The sequence below is a fragment of the Phyllostomus discolor genome, chromosome 14, assembly GCF_004126475.2.
Source record: "Phyllostomus discolor isolate MPI-MPIP mPhyDis1 chromosome 14, mPhyDis1.pri.v3, whole genome shotgun sequence".
Taxonomy (NCBI): Eukaryota; Metazoa; Chordata; class Mammalia; order Chiroptera; family Phyllostomidae; genus Phyllostomus; species Phyllostomus discolor.
In genome coordinates, this window is record NC_040916.2 from 20,589,588 (window position 1) to 20,600,158 (window position 10,571).

Genomic DNA, 10,571 nt, shown 5'->3' on the forward strand with positions numbered 1-10,571 from the left:
TTTATGTTTGTGTGTGCACGGGTGAGTTCTAAAGTTTGACATATAATGGACGTGTGACGTGCATTTTCTTTTTCGCTCAGCCTTGTGTCCCTTGTATCTCGGGAGTCGTTGAAATGTCACTCATGGAGCAGCAGTGTGCTGGCGCGATGTTTCTCCCGGGCACCCAGAGCACCGTGTATGCCTCTGGTGCCGCCACTGTCACACGGCCCCCCCTGCCCCCCACCCACCCAGTCTCTCCTGTGCAACTGGAGCTTCTCCAGCGTGTACTCTGCTGCTTGTTTCCTCCACGATCACACGCAGCGTGTGCTCAGTGAGCATGCAGCTGAACCCGATACTGCAGTTAGGAGGAAGTTGTTTTGGTGTAGATAAAGGGGAGTGGTCTTTATAGACAACTCATTAAATATTATTTCCGGCCAAATTGTTCTCTACAAAATAAAATTACACAGGAACATTTAAACATTTAATTTCTCAACAAGAAAGTTGTACTTCTCGGTTGCAAAAAAATGTTTTCTCAAACTTGTCACTTATTCATGCACTTTAAATTACAAGCTTTGTAATAAGTTATAATGAAGAAATAATTTATTTTGATTTTCATAATCATTATTCTTTAATGTCATCTTTTTACAGATAGTTTTTTAGGTGCTTGCTTGGCTGGTTTTATTTTTGACGCAAAAAAATTCTTGTTGATGGGTACTTTAAGATACCTGAGCTCCAGGTACAGTTTCACTTTAATAAGACACAGTCCACTGATGCCTTATTTAAAGTTCTCTTTCTCGGTTTCTAGTTCTGGTAATGACAGACTAAGTGATGTGGACCAGTCCTCCCTTAAGTAGAACTAGCAGAGCTGGGCCAAGTGTATGTATTATAAAAAAGAAAAATCTGCGTGAAGAAACGGGAAAGTCAACAAGATAGAGAAGCATTCCCCTGCCTGGGAATGTGGGCCTGACCGTTGGGGAGACTGGTCGCCGGGGAGCACGCGCCAGGGGTTGAGGGCGCTCACGGAGGCTTCCGAGAGAGAGAGGCTCGCGGACCGCTGTCTCGCGCCCACCTCCGTACTGGCTCGCTCTTTCGGCCCAGGCTCCCAGGGGCTGCAGCCTGGGGTGAACCAGTGGAAGATACGCCCGTACAGAAACTGCAGCTCAGCTTCAAATCACATCAGTCCCGTAGCTACAGGGAGGTGAGCCTACATTGCTAGTGTCCGCAGGATGCCCCGTTAAATCCTCTCTCGGAGATCTTCTGCAGGACATCACCCGAGGCTTTCATTTATTTTACTATTTTTTTTCAAAATTACAAAGGCAGTAACTAAGGCACAATAAAAAAAATAGAGGAAGAAGTAAGACAACATGGATAAATCCAGCAAAAGCAGTGGACTAGTAGAAACAAAATCACGGCATCTCTGGATATTGGAGGGATCGGACAAAGCCGGAAATTACCCATGCTGACGTGATTAAAGACAATTCTGAACATTTAAACTGGGAACTAGAAACTTTTAAAAATGAAAATTCTGGAACCGAAAATATGTAATTACCAAATGAAGAATTCTGGATGGGTTGAATGGAAGATAAGCCTCAGCTGAAAACAGAATTAATGAACTTACAGGTAAGTTGGAAGAAAATATACTGAAGGAAGTATGGAGAGACAAAGTGATGAAAAATACAGGAAAGAATAGCAGGTGAAGTAAGAAAGATCAGCCTATTCAGTGGGCAACCTAAAGGGAGAAATGAGAGATAATCCTGCTGAAGCAAAGATTGGAAAAATTGTTGTTAAGAACTTTACAGAATCGACGCAGGACATCAAGGCAGAGACGCAGTGAGTCTTTGTGTCTCGGGAGTAAATGACTTGCCACCTGCAGTGTGAGTGCAGATCCAGTGTCCACCCTGACCTCTGAGCGGACCTGGGCCTGCCCGAGAGTCTGACCTTGGGCCTGCCTTCCCACAGCACTCTCTGATGGAAACACACTGAGCCTAGACAAATAAGGAGTGTTGTGTGCTAAGGCCCAGTTACCTTACATCGACTGTGAAACCTCATCGGTGGTCTTGCATCTGGAGTGGGAAGACTGTGAGTTGGCCTGTCGGCCTTACGTCTATGCAAAGCGAACGGTGTGAGACCGGCAGGAAACCAAGGCTTGCGTCTTAAATGTCCTTGGCAACTCTCCGTCCTCTCTGTGTGAGTGGGGGCGTCCAGGAAGCTGTGCATGTGGACACTTGCTAGGCCTGTGATGGGTTAAAGGGCCCGTGCACACCGACTTTCCTCTCCCACGTCCCTCTCCAAAGCTGACCCCCTCAGTGGTGGACTGGAGCCAGTTGTGTCCGATCCTGTGACCCCCGCCTGGTAGTGGGGCAGTCGTACCCTGTACTGTACTGTTACTTGTGTTCCTGTCTCACATGTTTTGCCAACCTGCAAAGTCCTTGAGAAAAAGGCATCCTAGCGTGTTGGGTAAGAAAGGGCACAGACTCTGGGTCCAGGCCGCCGGGGTTCGGGTCACATCGCCCACTCGCCGCGTCCGCCGCCGGGCTGGGGTCTGTGCTGCACTGGGCGTCGGTGCCCCGTCCGTAACTGCCGATGGTGACAGTGACCCACCTCTCGGGTCTGGGCGTGGTTACAATTGACCAGTGTAAAGGGTTTGGACTAGTTCTGAGCATATTAGTGAGAGCTATCTGTGTGTGTTTGCTCTTAACATCGTCCTTTTTAAAATTATTTCTAGCAGTAAGCTAATCGTTTCACATGACGTGCAGCTAATATGTAATTGTTGAAATGAATGATACGGTCCTTCAGCCTTGGCCCTTATCTTGTTTGTTGCATAATTAATTAAATAGTATTTTTTGAAACCAAAGGCGTGCTGGAGTAGAGGTGGGAGATACTTCCAATAGAGTCACTTAAGACATGTTTCCTGACACGAACTTTCATTGCTGCTGTAGAATTTTTTTATGATTGTCGTTTGCCCCTTGGGATGTAAGCTCCAGGCTTTTGCCCATTTTCAAAAGCGATGAAAATGTTGAATTTGTGTACAGCAATAGAGGAATTGGTATTTATTATTGGCTTAATGCTTTTGTTAGATTTACGGTCTCTTCCTTCTTCCCTTTCTCCATTGCATTAGTGCTGTGCGACAATAAATCTTCTCTCAAAGAGACGTAACATCTGTTTTCCCAATTTTTATATGGTTTTATCTCAAAGCCAGGCATCCCTCTCTGACTTAGTAAATGCTGGGTACAAGCCACCAGATCGCACCCAGTGCTGGGGAGTCTAAAGCACGTGTGTAAAGCCAGCCTACTTTGTTACAGTGCAGGAGACACCTATAATAACATTTGTTATAGCAATGATTTTCAAACCTGAGTGGTCATCAGGATCACCTTGGGATCTTAAAAAAAAAATACAGCGAATGGTTGTACTCTCAGATGCTTGCACACACCCTGTGTGGGGGAGGAAGTGGGGAGGGTAAAGATCTGTACTTTGAAAAGTTCTTCAGGTCTTCTTGGAAAATTACATGAGCAGTCAAGTTTGGGAACAGATGATGCACGTTATCACTGGAAAGAGATTTGTTACACATCGTAGCCAAGAGGCATAAACGGCTCTCAGCATCTGCGAAAGAGGGAATCATTGTAAGTAGGAATACCTGCCGTCTGTTGGCTTTTGCTGCTCTTTTACTCCCTCAGGAACACAAGCAAAAAAAAAAAATATGATGTGGTCTCCTTTCCTTTAACTGTTTTTTAAAAAGCTACTTCACCATACCGTGACCTCCCCCACTCACTGGCTGTTTCTCTCCCTGACTTCCCCCACTGAACACTGAGAAGACAAGGAGCATCTTTCTCTTTTCTCTCCTTTCTTTGTTTCCGGTTCCCTTCTTCGTTTTATCTTTCCTCTCCTTTCTTCTGTCCTCCAGCCGGACGGTTTATAACACTGTAGAACACTTGCCTGACTGGAAGAGGGCCAGTAGGAGAGCACTCTTGTCTGCCTGGGGTGCGGAAAGAGAGAAGATTCGGAGTGTGGACTCTGACCTCCTGGAAGACGGCGGCCCCCATCTCCTTCCGAGTGCTGCCCCTTCCCGTAGCGTCCACACCAGAGGGGGTGGGGGGGGTGGAGAGGAGGAGGAGGCCGACAGGTGCTGGAGGACCGGAGCAAACCTGGGATACGTTTCTTCATTAAGTAAATTACACGAAGTGTAGCTGTTCCTTACCCCGAGTCCAGTGCCGTACGGACAGCCTTCGTGAGAACATTCATTGCATTCGATGTTTTATGGTGAATATTGTCATGAAAACAACAAAATAGGATTTAATGGGTCTGTTGACATTTTTAGTACTTCATTACTGCCATTTTTATAGGTACTGTAATGGAATTACGGTGGGTCTTGTAATTTTTTTCTCATAAACTGCTTTTTAAAAAATAACATTTGTCTTTCTGCAGATACTAGGTCTGAAGCCTAGGATTGACACAGATCTTTAAGCTACCAGGAGTCTGTTTGTTGGGTGTTTTCTTTTGCCTTATTTAAGAGAAAAAAGGAACATGTTAATTTGAGAATGCATTCTGAATTGTGCTGTTAACCTAAAATTTCATTATTATCCCACCATGCTTAAGCATGTCCAAAGTAGTTTGATAAGGGAAGGGATTTAACTTTTCTAGATGTTTATTTTTAGTTAGTTCCTACAGATTTCCATATCAGTAGCAGGAGAGTGAATATTGAATACCATTTTGTTTCTTGTTAAAAGGCATAAGTAAATACTGCTTGAACTGGTTTCATATGCTGGAGCACATGCAGGGGAAATACTATCATTGGCTGCAGAATAAGAGCCAGGCCTCCTTGTGTGACCCCTCACGTCCTCGCCCATCAGGGCACCCCTGCCCTCCAGCACGGCACCCACCCCTTCACAGGCACCCGTAACACCCGGCAGCACCGGACTGCTCAGAGAGCCTCGAGCCCCCACCGTGGGTTCTGTCTGGTGTTGTTACCGTTGTGCTGCTGCCGTGCCCAGAGGTCCTGTCCTGCACCTCCGTTTGGTGTCTGTGGTAACGCCACAAGCCCGGAAGCCCTTCCAGTTGAGTGTTGTTGCCACGAAAGTAGTAGTGTTCACTGGCTGGGTGGACGACTCCCATGAGGCTGATCCAGCCTTACCTTCCTCCCTTGTAGGGGTGACTCGTACCCTGTTTCCCACGGGCGTTCCTCACACCTGCTGCACACTGCCGGTGGCAGGACTCGCCTGCTCCGCAGGGACGCCCATCATCGTCTTCCCTAAGTCTTCCAAAGTTCTCTGGAAAACACAGTTCCCGTTTCTCCTTCCCATCACTCATACACAGGCAATCCTGTTTTAAATGTGTAGCGTTCCAGAGCTTGGGCTTCCACGTGCAGTGAAAGCCGCATTTTCTGAATTCATCTGTCATTTGCTACCCCTTTACCCCAACTTTACGTGGACACTTTGAGGACACAATGGCACGTGACAGTGTGGGCAGGAAGTTCAGAACTGCCTGCTGTGCAGTTGTGTGGTCTCCGTGTCCCTTACTTTGTCGTGGCGAGTGCGACACCCGGATGCAGGGTGAGAGGGCGGGGCGCTCGGGAGGGCGTGTGAGCTGCACGTGTGGACAGCGGCCCGGCTCGCTGCGCCCCCTCCGCTTCGCTTTAAATTCTCACAGATCTTCGTTTGTGAAGTCAACTTGCTACTGCAGTTCTGTGAGCCATTTGTGTAATTCAAATTCAAGCACTAAACATGCTATCTTTTTCAGCCAAATAAATGTATATAGGTTTGTGTAAGTGTTACAGATAAACTCTTACTTGCATAATCATTCTCACTAAACTGAATAGCTTCCCTGGGTTAAAACTCCTGTCCTGTTAATCTTGGTATTCTCTTGTCCTTGCATAGGATCTGGTAAATAAACAGCCATAAATTCTCTTTTTTAAATAATAAGTAAATCTTTCTTCCTTCCTCCTTACCCGGCCCCTGACCAGAAGCAGAAAAGTGCATATTTCCCCTTTCTCTGAGTTCCGCATTTATAGATAGTTTCCAACATCTATACTAGTGTTTTTCAATGTATGGTCTATTAATGTGTACTTCAAAATTATCAATTACCTGGAATGTGTATTTAAAAAGCAAATTTCTAAACCCCAGACTTATATAAGTCAGAGTTTCTGAGGGTGAGACCCAGGAACCTTCATTGCTGTTGTCATTGTTTCTTTGTGGGATACACAGTTCTCTTATTTTATTACGAAACAGCTCAGAAGGACGCGGGAGAGAGAAGCAGAGATCCCGTCCCTGTCGCGTCCAGTCTTGTAGCGATCCGGTCGTGTTTCCGTTTGAGAAGGGGAAAGCGTTTCCAACAGCGACCACCACCCACCCGTTCGTTGCACAGGAGCGATAGGTGTGATCTCAGACCCTACCTGGAGCCACGTAAGAGGATGGCTTTGCAAGGCCCCTTTGGGAGCTGGTGACTCTGGAAGAGGTTGTGAAGGCCAACTCTAAAGGAAGCATCGGGAGTAATGGACTGGGCAAAAATAAAGGCTAGAACATTCTTCTAGTGAGTGTACTAAATCAGGATCTTAAGCTGGGGTCAAAGGTCTGTCTCCCATAAGGCAACATCTGGATGTTTAATCAGCCAAATTTGGCCAAATGTTTACCAGTTTTTTATAAAGGCTGTAACCTGGAGAAGGTGCACAGGGGAAGGCACCGGTGGGGGTGGGGTGGCCTGGGCTCCCGTGCCCTCTCCGGGCATCCGTCCCTGCAGTGTGCTCACCACTCAGACGTGCCCGAACTCCCGACCGTAAAACACTGCCCGTGGGCTGCGTCTGTGAAAAGTGCTGTAACGTAGTCAGGCTCTGGGCCTTTTCGTGTTTGCATTTGTTTTATAAGTCTTTGTTGAATTAACAAATTAAATTTTACTTAATTTTCAAAGACCCTAACTGGTCACAGAAAGAAGTGAGGTCAGTTTAAGTCAGGCAGTGCACTCTTTGAGGATTTATTCTGTACAACCAAAAGAAATGTATTATGAAGTGCTGTTTCTTTGATTTTTCCTTCAGCTTCTGACAGATGAACTTGCTTGTGTCCTTTTGGCGTTATCATTCTTATAAGTCTTTTGAGCCTGAAACTCTTAAATCATTATTGTTGAACCTCTTTTTTTTTAATCTTCTGATTATTCATCAAGTAACAATAATACTTTGTTCGAAATACCGCCTGTTTATCTCTTTTTGCATTTATTTGTGCTTTTCGTCTCCTCCTTCCTGTCCCCCCCCCTTTGTAGATTACTTTCAACACCTTTGTGTCCCCTTCAGCTCACCCTTGTGCACCGCTTTGGGATGTCCTGAACCATCGCCCGGGGGAATTCAGACAGTGTCAGACTTTGCTTACTACCTTTAATGACCCTAGGTCGTTCAGAAGGTTCTCTTTCAAACTCAGTATTTGCGTTTAACTCCAACTTGTATATTTGGCCATCATTAAAAATTAGGGTATAATTTGATAAATATATTTCCTCAACTTGATTATTGTATCTATCTTACTTCAAGTGCCTTTATGTACTTTAAAAATTGTACTTTACCCTCACAATTAAATATGATTCTTTTAAAAATCCCATTTACAGCCCTGGCTGGCATAGCTCAGTGGATTGAGTACGGGCTGCGAACCAAAGTGTCGCAGGTTCGATTCCCAGCCAGGGCACATGCTTGGGTTGCAGGCCATAACCCCCAGCAACCGCACATTGATGTTTCTCTCTCTCTCTCTCTCTCTCTCTCTCTCTCTCTCTCTCTCTCTCTCTCTCTCTTTCTCTCTCTCTCTCTCTCTGTCTCCCTCCCTTCCCTCTCTAAAAGTGAATACATAAAAAATCTTTAAAAAAAAAATCCCATTTAAATTGTAGGGGGAGAAAACAGAAGAACTGATTCAAAGGTAGCCTAGATTTCAATCTGAGGAGTTAATTAGAGGTCAGCCTTTAAAATAAGTATAGAGTCCACTCTAGTAAGAGACATGATTTTGAACGTCACTCCTTAATTTTTCTCTTGCCGTACGTGTTTGACCTGAGGCGTTAATGTCTAAACTACTAGCAGTGTTCAAGATTTTTGAGAATCTGAAATAACGCTATTTGTCTGAACTTGTTTTTATTTTCTAACACAAAACACCTATTAAGAGAGTTTGATTGTTATCGCCTTCAGTTCCCGTTCTCACCTCGGACCTCGCGTTCGTGTTGTTCCCACACGCCTGTACTGCCGTGCGTGCTCCCTCCCCCGACCTGAGTTCCCTCGTCCTTTCTTTGCACCCAGTCCGTCCTCTTCGTCCCTGCCTTCACCACCCGTCTCCCCCACTTCGGGCTTCTCGCGGCTGCTGGTCCCTGTGGGGGGCGCTCTGCCGGCCGCCCGCAGGTCCTCTGGTCTCTAACTGTGGTGCATCGTCAGAGCGGCCCCAGTTGGATCCCTTGCTTCCGCCTGGACAGCAACAAATAGCAACACCGGCAGCTACTTAGTTTTCAAGGGAAGAGAGTTACGGTAACATTTCAGTCTGCTTACCCCGCAGAGCCCGCTTGATGTGTTTTCCCGGTTTATACGGCCGCGAGTGTGGTGGCCAGACGGTGCAGGGGATGGTGGGACAGCTGCCCCTCCAGCGAGAAGAAATGGGGGTGTTTTCATGAGAACGACTGCCGTGTGTTTTGGGGGGTGCCTGTCACGTGCCTGTTTTTCTTTGGTTAGATACTGTGTTCTCTTTGAGTTTTTATTTAAAAATCCTGTGAAGCACCTAAGACTGTCCGTTTCATTATTGAAGAAATTGAATCTCCAAGAGGGTTAAGAAGTGACAGACCAACACGCAGGTCCGGTCTCCCGTCTTAGACGCGCTGCTGTTTCTGCCGTGCGACGGGAACAGCACGCAGCTCCCAAACAGCCCCGCCCGAGCGCTCCGGGGGGATCTGGCAGGTAACCGAGTAGACAGGCACAGCTCCGTGCTCAGAGGCCCCTCGGTGCGGAGCTCCCCGCCCGCCCCCGTCAGCTAGAAGTGCCGCTGCAGGCCCAGGGCGCTCGGCCTCACTCGGGAGAGCACCCAGAGGTCTCGGGGACTGGCACGCGGAGGCGGTCGTAGGTTTCTGGAGGTAGCGTCCGAGTGTGCGTAAAGGGAATGGAGCTGGAAAGCGCTGGGAACGGAGGGAGGGCGGTGAGCGTGCGTGATCCTGTCGTGTGTGTCGGTGCTCCTCCCCCGCACGCGTTCTTTACCGCCTTTCCTCCCCGGGGGACGATCGCTTTGAGTTTGTGCGTCGTGTCTCTCTCCGTGGTTCCCGAGTCCTGTTTTCTCTCCCACAACCCGTTGCAGCGCACTGAAGTGTGTGTTTACAAAAGGCTTCGCAGTAACGACACACACCAAACATGGAGCCTGCGCCAACTTCGATGCGGACAAACGAAAACGCCCCTCGCCCGCCCGGCGCAGCGGTCCCACAGGGACGCGGAGGACTCTGGCTCAGCGCAGCCGGCTGCTGAGTCCCATCGTTCCCCTCCGCACAGCCTGCAGCCCTGCGCCTGGGCACCGCTCTCCCTGTTGCCACTGCGCTTAATCTCTCTGCTGATTCAGTGTGCTGGGCTTTTAAAAAACACTTTCATTGAATTTGTTGGGGCGACATAGGTTTCAGGTGTACAGGTCTATAGTATGTCATCTGTGTATTGTATTGTGTGTCCACTCAAAGTCAGGTCTCCTTCTGCCACCGTTTTCCCCTCCTATACCCTCTCCTTTCTCCCGCTCCCGGTGTGCTGGGTTATTAATAGACAACCAAGTGAGGTTCCTTCTACAGCCGTCTTAACTGGTTTGCGAGGAGTCGTATGGCTTTTAAAAATAGGTGTTGTGTGTTTCAGGAAGTACAGATAGGAAGTGGAATGAATAGAGAAATATTTTTCCGAGGGACCGCATTCGCTGAACTAATTCAGGGTTATCAGTGAAAGTCAATCAGTATTTCAGATGTGAAGGAGTTCATCAGAGGAGGCTTCCATGAAGTTTTTCTCATTAAGAATTGATTCATCATTATCAGAGTGTTTTTTCCAAAATACAATTTATGTGATCTTTTACTGCATCCCAATTTCAGAAATGACCATTTCCAGGGGAAAGGCTGGCTATTAAGTATTAACTTCTTAGTAATGAATTTGAAGTCTCAGTTTTTCAAGGAATGTGTTCAGCTGTAGGAGGGGTGGGGGTGTGGGTGGGTGGGGAGGGAGCGGCAGCGGCATTTCCGACGACGAGCTCTGAGGTGTGATATGTAGCACCAGGGTGTGCTAATAAGCAAGCTGCAGCTGTGGGTTTATTTATAACTGATTGTGTGAGAATCCTGTTTGCAGTTCTGAAATCCCCATGTTTTTTACTCCGAGCTGTTATTGCATCAGACAGTTGTTGGATAACGAGCCTTATTTTTCTAGGCTCTTTAGAAGTCCTCCAGTCTATTCTAGTCTTCATTTCAATGAACCGTTTTAACACTTTCTACTTGCACTACTTTTGCTCTGTTTCTTTGCACAATAGATTTACATCTAGATTCAAGAGCCTCCACTAGAATGACCTCCAACTAAAAATCGGGAACACGAGGGAATAGAATGCTTACCGCTGAGGCTGTCTCAACCACGTGTCCGTTATACTTGA

The 10,571-nt window shown here is 47.1% G+C and overlaps 1 non-coding gene across 1 annotated transcript; it reads left to right on the forward strand.

The window, feature by feature from the left end:
* The first annotated feature begins 9,318 nt into the window (after positions 1-9,318).
* Positions 9,319-9,455, forward strand: LOC114512220. The gene has a single exon (XR_003685794.1).
* The last annotated feature ends 1,116 nt before the right edge of the window (positions 9,456-10,571 follow it).